General features: G+C 40.5%; 4 non-coding genes across 4 annotated transcripts; 3 read left to right on the plus strand and 1 right to left on the minus strand.

Moving 5' to 3' along the window:
• Positions 1-5,639: 5,639 nt before the first annotated feature.
• TRNAA-AGC lies at positions 5,640-5,712 on the plus strand. The gene has a single exon. It is a non-coding gene; the product is annotated as a tRNA-Ala (tRNA).
• Positions 5,713-6,446: 734 nt separating this feature from the next.
• Positions 6,447-6,519, minus strand: TRNAA-AGC. The gene has a single exon. It is a non-coding gene; the product is annotated as a tRNA-Ala (tRNA).
• A 2,717-nt stretch (positions 6,520-9,236) lies between these two features.
• On the plus strand, positions 9,237-9,309 carry TRNAA-AGC. The gene has a single exon. It is a non-coding gene; the product is annotated as a tRNA-Ala (tRNA).
• A 432-nt stretch (positions 9,310-9,741) lies between these two features.
• TRNAA-AGC lies at positions 9,742-9,814 on the plus strand. The gene has a single exon. It is a non-coding gene; the product is annotated as a tRNA-Ala (tRNA).
• Positions 9,815-10,243: the final 429 nt, after the last annotated feature.

Below are 10,243 nucleotides of genomic sequence, written 5' to 3' on the forward strand. Positions count from 1 at the left end.
TCCTGGTACCTGGATTTTTAAAAGAACCCTCACCTTATTTTTGTCTTTACCTTCAGGGAAGACAGAGCTTTCCTCACAGAAAGGTGTTTAGAGATAGCTAGTATCAATTAAAATGCTGCTATAATCTTAAATCATAGAATCATAGAATCAACCATGTTGGAAGAGACCTCAAAGATCATCAAGTCCAACTCTAAATGACTTAGCAACACCTGGATTTTTAAAAGAACCCTCACCTTATTTTTGTCTTTACCTTCAGGGAAGACAGAGCTTTCCTCACAGAAAGGTGTTTAGAGATAGCTAGTATCAATTAAAATGCTGCTATAATCTTAAATCATAGAATCATAGAATCAACCATGTTGGAAGAGACCTCAAAGATCATCAAGTCCAACTCTAAATGACTTAGCAACAACTCAAAGTCTGCATTGATCATGTTTCTAGCTGTGTAACACCATTTTTTCAAACCTTTTATTAATTTGAGAAGTGCTGAAGTAGCCATAATTTTATTAACAACATTTAGCAAAAGGAGCACTCGTGATCTACAGAAAGGCTATTACCACCAGAAAAATAGCTCAGTTCTTCTTGAAAAGAACTTTCTGAATTCCTGTTTTTCCTTCTTTAATCTTCTCCAGGGAAAAAAAAAAATCTATCAGTGTGCAAGATAAAGGTTAGAAATGCACAGGAAATGGGTTATCACTAAAACTTCAGAGACTCCAAGGAACTGAGGAAAAAGGGTGCAAGCTAGAGCAGCTTAGCCTACCCAATTTCTCCAAGCCTGCCAGCAGGATAAATCAAAGGTGAGTTTTCCCATCTACTAATAAAACTGCCTTTCCTTGATGAAAGTTAACCAGATGTTTGGTGATGAATGTTCAGACGCCAAGATTTTTTTCCTAAGACAGGTGTAGCTCTTTCAATTGCAAACAAGCCTTATGTTTTATAATCTAAGAAAAAAAAGGAAAATGACAGATAAATAAATAACTTGGATAAGTAATATATCTAAGTCACATTTTCAAGTGTTCAAAACTACCAGGAATGTGGTTGGAAGATGGGAATTCTGTTTTCCTTAGACTCATATGGATATACATTTTTTAAATTATGTTTTCCAACCTCCACCCTCCAAGTAATGCCTAGAAAAATGCAGGAGTGTAAACCTAATTATGAATTTACATGATGAGGGAAACATTTAGGTTCATGTAAAGGCATACACAACTCAGCAGTTATTCCTGCAACTTACTTGGGAAAACTAGGATAAAAACCTGCTCATTCCAACATTACCTTCTCCCCCAGATGATGCAGAAGGCAGCTTAAGAGGGAACACCAGAGCTGGCCACCAGGCAGGCTGGTGGCTTTTCTTTTGAAGACCTACCTGCTATCCCATCCACTGCCTCAAGCAACAGGAGCCACACCTACAGCATTTCCCTGTGCACACGATGACAAACCTCCCAGCACAGCCTACTCACTGCATCATCTATCCTTGAAGAAATAAAAGGGAGGGTGGCAGCTGCCTGGGAGGAGTTGCCATTGTTGGGAGGGCACAGAACCATGTGATTCCACTGAACATTCTAGCACGGGGTGGGACGTGCTCAGTGCCTGGGAAGGGTGGAGTGGGAAGGTGGGACATGCGGGTCAGGAAGCTGTGTGGGTGTTATTGACAGCCTGAGTGAGTCTGGGCTGAGACCGTCGAAAGACAAAGCAGGTGGAGGAGGTTTGTGTGCAGCCTTTTACTCAGGGGCTTTCTGGTTGTGATGGTTGTGTTAGTGGGTTTCACAAACTCTAGTTTTTCAGTCATGGAGGTGCTTGTTTGAAGGAGGAGGTGCAGTGGGCAGTGCTGTTTCTCATCAGAGGGGGTGGTTTTGTGGGTTCTTGTGGGGCACTTCCCACTCCTGTGCTCTGCTGTGCTGCCATGACTCAGGCTCCAGTTCTCATTCTCCTGAACACCTGTGGCAACACCAGTTCTATGTCATATTTGTTAAAATTTAATAGCTGTTGTTCTCTTTCTTTTTTGAATCTTCTCATCCAGAGTTCACTCAGAGCCCAGGAGAGAAGTGGAAGAATCAAATCAGAGGATAACATGGATTGAAGAACTTGCTGAAGTGGGTGCTGTCTTAAGCTTTTTGTGTACTTAATTCAACATGGTTTGTGATGGTTTTGTGCTATACCTGTATCTTGAGTACACTGTAAGCAGGTGGCTTCATCAGTGAATGCAGTTCTTCTAATGATAGGACTGGTTTCCATGTTCTAGTTCTAAAATGACTCTATAGGATGGTGATGTAATCAGATGCTAAACATACACTGAACTTATGTGAGTTGTGTGTGCCTTAAATCTCTAGTCCTTGAATAGTGCAGCCAAGTACATTTTTCGGATCATTCTATTCCTTGTTTATTTTTCTGGTTGGTTTGTTTGCTTGGATTAGGTTATTGTTCTTAAAGCTACTCTATTATTCTTTATAAATTCTCATTTATTGAGTAGATAGTTCTGTTCCTTAGTAAAATCCACAGGATATAGGAATCTGAATCTTCTTAAGTCTTCTAAACTAGAGAAATCTTCATTACTCTCATCCCTGTTAATTTCTGCACCAAAAGTGAAAGATGGATAAAATTCCAAAAGATGAAGAAATTGGTCACTGTTTTGTGGATATCCATGGCTCAGAAGAGCCACTAAATGAACATGAGGAAGCTATTTTATGTGCTGTTTAGTGATAGCTGGTTAGCCAGGTGGCCTGCATAGAACTCCAGGCATAACTAGCACTCATTCTCCCCTTTGCAGAATTCCAGAAATTGTAGAGAAAATTGGGATTGTTACAGTGGTGATTTAGAAGACAAGGATTGGATTGCAGATCCATTGGGATTCAGGCATAGTAAATCTCACTGCTTTTCTAACAGCCTTGTTTATTATTATTAAGCAGTTTGGAAGGGGTAACTGAAGCTGGATAGTATGTGAAATTAATAGTACAATTTTTCTATATTGCCGATTGCAAAATGGAAATTATTACTAAAAGTAGTAAATCTTTCTAGGGTTTTTCATGTTTTTGGGTTGGGTGTTTTTGTTGGTTGCTATGTTTTGGGGGTTCTTTAGCATGTTTATGTCTTGTGGTCTGGGGTATGAAATGATGAATGGTGCCAAAATGGAAGTAAAATTTTGTGAGCAAGCAATAATATCTTCATCAGCAAATCAAGTTTTATTCTCATTGTGGCCATTAAAAACAGAAATAGTTCTGGAATTCCGGGAGGAGGTTTCTTCTGACTCATGATGTGTCTGTTGTATGGCTTTTTCTGTGATTTACAGTATGCTTGGTGTGTCTATTGGGGTTTGGGGTTTTTTTGTTTCTTTGTGGTTTGGCTTTTTCCCTCTAAAAGATGATGTGGATTTTGCTGTTCAATTCCAATATTTTGATACTGCTTTTCAGTAAAATTATTTTTTAGGTCCAGAATACATTTTATTTGATGTTTTAAATACAGATTTGGATACAAAACTGGAGACATACTTGTTTCATTTTAATGCTATATCTATCAATTTGAAGGTCAGGCTATCTGAAAGAATAAATTGAACATACTGTGTGTGTCCCTAGGTTGTTTTTCCACTGCTTAATTTATAGTTCTGGGTGTTGTTTGATTTTAAGCAAATTTTACCCTACCTGCTGTGTTAAAGCCTTAAGACTGCCATTGTTTAGTCACAAATTAAAAATTTCACAGGCAACAAAACTTGTGAGTCTGTGTGCAGTTCTAAGTCTGCTTGGAGCTTCCCTTAATTAAGCCATGTAGATGTGCTTTGGCATTCAAAGACTGGCAGGATGAAACCCTCTTCCTGCCTGGGCTGTGTTCATACATGATTAATACAAACACAACTAGAAGGGTTCTGTTTGTAATTTTTAGAGCATAGGTGTTTTTAAGATTTAGGTAGGGGGGTTTTGTTCAGAAGGAATAGTAAGAAAAATAAAAATATTAAACACAAATTAAGATCTTAAGGGTTACAGTTGTTTGGGGGTTTTTTTGTTTTGATTTGGTTTTGGTGGTGGTGGTGATGGTTTTGTTTGCTTGTTTGGGATATTTTCTTGTAGTTGCTTTGAAACAATTATAGCAAAAAGTTATATATTCATGTTTGTAGAAAAATAATGGGGGTTTGTGAGTGATTTTAGATCACCTAGTTTTGTCAGTCATACAGGAAGCAGAAGGTTGCTGGGAAAGTTCCGCGTGGGGAAGCAAACGGCCGACTCAGTATGAGTGATAAAGCTCCAACTTTATTGTCCAACAGGCTCTTTTTTATACAGTGCATGACAAGCATATAATTATCAATCATTTATAATTGGCTAAGCTCTAAAGATAGCATTCAGGTACTCTCCCTACTTGCAGTTACAGCTGTGAGGATTCTCTCTTACTTTGTCAGGCTTGGCTGCATTCTTAGCTGTTTGTCTCAAACTTGTTTGTCTCACCCTCAAGGACAACTTACCCCTGCCATCTGCCCAGCTGAGTTACTCCCTATCTATATATAAGTTACTATCTCCAGAGCCTTGCTTGGACACTACATTTCCAGATGCATTCCCAGGACTGTGTCCTTGCTCTTTTTAGCCTTCCCCAGGTGCGTTCCCAGGACTATGTCCCCGCTCTCTTAGCCATTCTCCAACAGAAGGTATTATGGGCTAAAACAAGGTCAAATACTGAGTGGATTTTTTAGTAATCGACTCATTTAATGCTAGTTTGTTTCTGTAGTGTACTGAAATGTATAGTGCCATAACTGTGGTAAAGCTCTGAGTCACTTTTGAAAAGTGGGATTTAGTTATGATGAAAACATTCCAGAGCAGCACAGTGTCTAAAGTGCTGTGTTTCTGGTTACTTATGACTCAGCAGAGGAACTGCTGGACATTTCAGAGCCCTAGGTGCAAAATCCTGTTGGTCATGTGAAACATCCCAGAGTAGAAGTAGCACTGAGTTCAAGTTTGCCAGACATACTGACCAGTGATGATAGAGTCCTAAGAGTGGCAAATAAATAATGTGAACCATCACTTTGTCTCCCAGTGTTCCATTTGCTTGGGTGCTTTTTTTACTTTTACCCCCCTTTTTATAACATGAACCCAGACTCTTACTGCCACAAGAACTGGAAGAACTCTACCTATTCAGTCATATATATTATATTGTAAAACGTGGAGATTAGTAGAGCAAATTCAGCCAATTGTCTTCCACCTAGGGATTAGAAATGGGAAAAACCTGTTTTAGAAAAAAACCGTCTTTAAATATATCCATATTTCTCTTAGCAGCAGTCATTGTTTGGTGAGAACATAAGTCTGCAATTGCCTGGAATCACAACTGGTATGATATCCAGATGCAGTTCAGCTGAATAAAGCATGTGCTGTTACATCAAAATTCCAGTTCAGACAAAATTCCCCCCAGGGCTATCAAAGGCAGTGTGCTTTAAGGAAGACCTAATTGTTCCTGAGTTGCACTGCAAGGCTCTGTGCCGTTACTGCCTACCGGTAACTTCGGTGGAGGATTAGGACGGCTCTGACTGCCCATCTGCTGTGATTTTAGGGAGAAAGTTTGGTTAGTACTTGAGACAGCAGGTCACATTTCAGTGTGGTTTAGAGGTACGGGATCCGGCAGAGACGTGAAACTAGGAATGCTCAGTGAGGAGGCGCTGTGTGCCAGCTGGGGAATTAGCTCAAATGGTAGAGCGCTCGCTTAGCATGCGAGAGGTAGCGGGATCGATGCCCGCATTCTCCATTCGCTTTTCACCGCACTGCCAGCAACATTGAATTTCTTCAACTATTCTCAATTTCTTTTTAATTTTGAAAAGAGAGGCTTGTAAGCATCGGTTTTATCTAAAATTAGGGTATCTTCCTGCACACACACACAAAGAAATAAATTCCCGTTAACTGGTGCTTATGCGCAATATGAATGATTTAAATATACACATTATGAATGATTTAAATTGTTAATGTTGATCAAAGATGAGCTTTTTTTTCTTTTTTTAGGTGCAAATTATTTTCTTATATTAAGGAAGAAGGTGAATTGAACTGTGAGAGACTGAATGTCACTTGAAAGTCAGGTAAGGGGCAAGTGTGTCCTGCCCACCCTAGGTATAACCAACAGGTTATAGGTAGTTGGAGAGACAGTAATCCTATGGTGAATTGATGGTTATAGACATTAGATTTTCTCATAAACGATTTCACTAACTTTCTGTGTCTGCTCGCATTAAAATTCAATGCACTTGCAAGGGACAGAAATTACCTTTTTGCTACCCTTACAGGGTTAACAGCATTAGTATGAGATTCGCTTATGAGGAAATCGTTTTTCAGCGAGTGCACAAGTGTAGCCTGTTAGTTGAATATGCCTTTGCCGGTTTTACTTGGCGCAGGAAATGGTCTGTATTAACAGCAATAGGTGTTCTCCCACATACATGAACAATTTATAGAAGAAAAACCGAACGCCGGAATAGCTGCAGGCGTTTAAAACGATGGAGAATGCGGGCATCGATCCCGCTACCTCTCGCATGCTAAGCGAGCGCTCTACCATTTGAGCTAATTCCCCTGCCCTAGGGGCACCAAAGTCAGATTTTGTTCCGCTGAATCACAGCTTGGCTGCGCCGCCTCAAACGGCTTTGTTGAGTCAGTCAACTTGCTTATTAACACTGAATCATTCGCCTAAAATTCAGCATATCCACTTGATACATGAGAAGAACGACGGAGAGGATTGGGATTGTTTTAACTCTCTTACAGTGCAGATACTGAAAGACTTGTAAATGTAGAAAGTCTACTTTTAAAAGTCACTGAAGCGCAATGAGGTTTTTCTTCTCCTTGTTTTCCCAAGTCCTTAGTTCCCATTAGTTACTTTAGTTTCTTAAGTTCCTTTTCCAGCTTTATTTATATTTCCAGATTTATTTTCAGGCATTGCAATAGGTTGCTGAGGGAGGTGGTGGAATCACCATCCCTGGAGGTGTTCAAGAGGCTGTCCTGGCTCTGACCAGGACAGGGTTAACTTTTGCAGCAGCCAGGAAGGGCACACTAGGACCTTGGGGTTATTCCATACCACCTCATGCCATACAGAGAGGATGGAGGGGGCAAGGGTTACCCTTTGTTCATGCTGGTTCAGTCGGGCGTGGTGTGTGCGGGTGGGCAGCCCTGGGCTCCGCGTGGTGAGCGATCACATGTGAGTTGTTCTCCTGTCTTGTGCACTGTGTTATTAATACAGTTGTTACTGTTCATTTTCTTTCTTTATTGCTGTTTTCTTCGTGAATTGTTCTTATCTCAACCCATGATCTTTAGCTTTAGTGCCTTCAATTCCCTCCATCCCATTGCAGGGGAGTGAGCAAGCAGCACATGGTCTGGGGGTTTTCAGTGGGAAGTCTAAATTGGGGAATACCATTGCTAAACCATGACAGAGGTGCCTGGATCTGTCGCTGGGTGATGTGGTTTAGTGGTTACAGTGGCAGTGCTCGGGGGACAGTTGGACTTTGATCTCTTCCAGCCTTGACAATTCTATGATCATATGATTCATTCTATGATTTTCTAATATGCTGTAAATAAATGATGAATAAGTGGTTTAAAAGTTCTTGTTTATCACAGTTTTTGGAGAAAGAATTAATTTAGATATTCCTGAGTTGTATTCTAGGTATTTCTACCTTTTTTTAGTCATTTTGATTATTCAATTAAAGTAGTATTGCATCTCAGATATACAGGATTACTAAGAACATTTCAGGAATATAAAAATTAAAGTGTAGTCATACTAACTGACTTTGCAGTAAGCAGCACACTGGCAAAGCTCTGTTCCCTGGTTATTAAATCAAATAATGCTTTCTGGATTTCAAGAAGGAAAAAGTAGTTTACACTGAGAGTGATTACACTGCCATATTCTGTTTAAATGCAGAAGAGTAGGTTCTGCTAACAATAATGTAATCTGACAATACACGTGCTGGAGGTTTTCTCTAAGGGATTTAACTTACTGGGTGATATCATCCAGTCAAAAGAAAACAATTTACAAAATTGATTATCAGCTGGTTACAACTTGTCCTAAGTAAGGTAGTACTGCAAATCTATTACAATCCAAATTCAGGCCAAGGTGTGGAACTAAAACCACAGTATCACTGCAGACATTCTCCTGGAATTTAAATATTCTCCTGCCTACCTCAGTCTCTGCACAATAAAATGAAAATTTGTTCTTAACGCTTCTTGCAGTATATTGCTACTGACTTTATCTACCTCACTTGAGTAAACTCAAGGGGGAAAGCAAATACACAAAAGTGGTTTCAGTCCTTCTCACAGGCACATGTGTATCTCAGGCTCACTGATGGCTCACTGCATGCCTGTGGCTGGGATATCTCCCATATCATGTTCCATGGGGTTCAGCCCTGTGTACAATTCCCTTTATCTCCCCTCTGCAGTTTGAGCCATTATGAAAGTGGCAGATTACCTCTCCCCGTTTTTCACTACCTCATCTCACTCTGCTGCCACTGAAAAGGCCTAAAATTTCACCCATTTGACTCACAGAAAAGCAGGTTATTTCATGCCAAGGTCAGATAAGGGTGAGGAAAGATCTCTGCAATAGTACTGTTTTCAGCAATTAAAGTGACAACCCACTGTTTTGTGATCTTGAATTTGTTGTAATTACTAAGTTTTGGTGTAAGATGGTGAGTAATTTCTTAACTTGGTTGGGAGAACTTCCTTACCTACATGTCTGAAAATAACCTGATTTTTTTAAATTCCATTTTAAACATTTTCTTAAGGTGTTTCAGCCATGGAAGCTTTGTGTCCACACACTTTCATTTAACACAGATCACGCTGATGCATCTCTTTGTCAATACTAACATAAACCGATATCGGTTGATTTAATCAGGTTTGACTTTTGCATTTTAGATGGTCTTCTTAGGGGACATCAGGGCAAATACGAATCATACATTATTTTCCAGCTGCTCCAGTCTGTGATGTGGCTTCTTCATTCAACATAGAAGCAGCAGCTCTCCTCTTCAAAGGGCGAATCTAGTGTGAGTTGGGTGGCACTACAAGGCTGCAGGGCATGAGTTCGTCATGCAGGTTAGCCTGAAGTGCCTTAACACGTTACTCTGGTTTATCACGTTACTCTTTTGTCATCTTGGGCAGAAACGCGGACGAGCTGAAGGTCAAATGGCAGTGAGTGTTCTGAGTGGCTGTCCTGGGGTCACTCCCCGTGGTAAACGAACAGGAGTGAAGGGAAAGCGCTTGGCACTGTGGCTGTTACACTCTACAGTGACAGGGTACGACGGATTTGCACGGGGGGAATTAGCTCAAATGGTAGAGCGCTCGCTTAGCATGCGAGAGGTAGCGGGATCGATGCCCGCATTCTCCACTCTCGGTTTTGTTCGTGGGGGAAGGACAAATGCTGACATCTACGGGTCCCTTTTAATGTTGGAAGTTTGGAGTAAAATTCATTCTCAACTAGAATAAATTGAAACCATTAATCCATAACTCGTACTTAAGAAGATAATTGAATTTCATAGCGTGAAAATCAAATTGCCGCAGTGTAATTTTTCCTTTCAATTGCAAGCAATAAACTTAGTTTTTTAATATATGCACACACACGAAACACTTCTGCTTTGCCTTGCTTCTTACTACGTGATTCGGAAACACTAAGTGAAATACTACGGAATTATTACTTGACACTCGCTTTGGAATCGGTTTCATTTGTGAACGGAGGGGCCAGAACAAGCGAGAAAATCACGTTCTGGATGCGACCACTGCGAGGATCGGAGTTCTCTGGTCCTCCCCGCCCTTACTGTGGGGGGAATTAGCTCAAATGGTAGAGCGCTCGCTTAGCATGCGAGAGGTAGCGGGATCGATGCCCGCATTCTCCAGCGTTTTCTTGACCGGGAGACGTTATACACGCAAGTACAAACTAGCAAAACAAAATACATATGTAGCTTGTCTACGAAAACGTTTTGGTTTTAAGTGGACTAATACTGATGTTTTTCTTTCTTTTACACCAAAATCAGGTTTATATAACTCTCTGTGTCAATCCTCTGTTGTAACTGTTGACTTTTCCTGGACAATTTAAGTCAAATTTAGCAGGCTGAGAATTCTGCAGTGTGGCATTTTTTCCAGGCTTTATGAAATACAACTTGTTGTAGGTTTAACCCCAGCCAGCAACCAAACACCGTGCAGTCACTCGCCCACTCCCCCAGCAGTGGAATGGGGGAGAGAATTGGAATGGTAAAAACTGGAAAACTTGTGGGTTGTGATAAAGATATTTTAACAGGGAAATCAAAAGCCACACACAGGGAAAG

Source organism: Acanthisitta chloris, unplaced genomic scaffold (assembly GCF_000695815.1).
Source record: "Acanthisitta chloris isolate BGI_N310 unplaced genomic scaffold, ASM69581v1 scaffold33394, whole genome shotgun sequence".
Lineage (NCBI taxonomy): Eukaryota > Metazoa > Chordata > Aves > Passeriformes > Acanthisittidae > Acanthisitta > Acanthisitta chloris.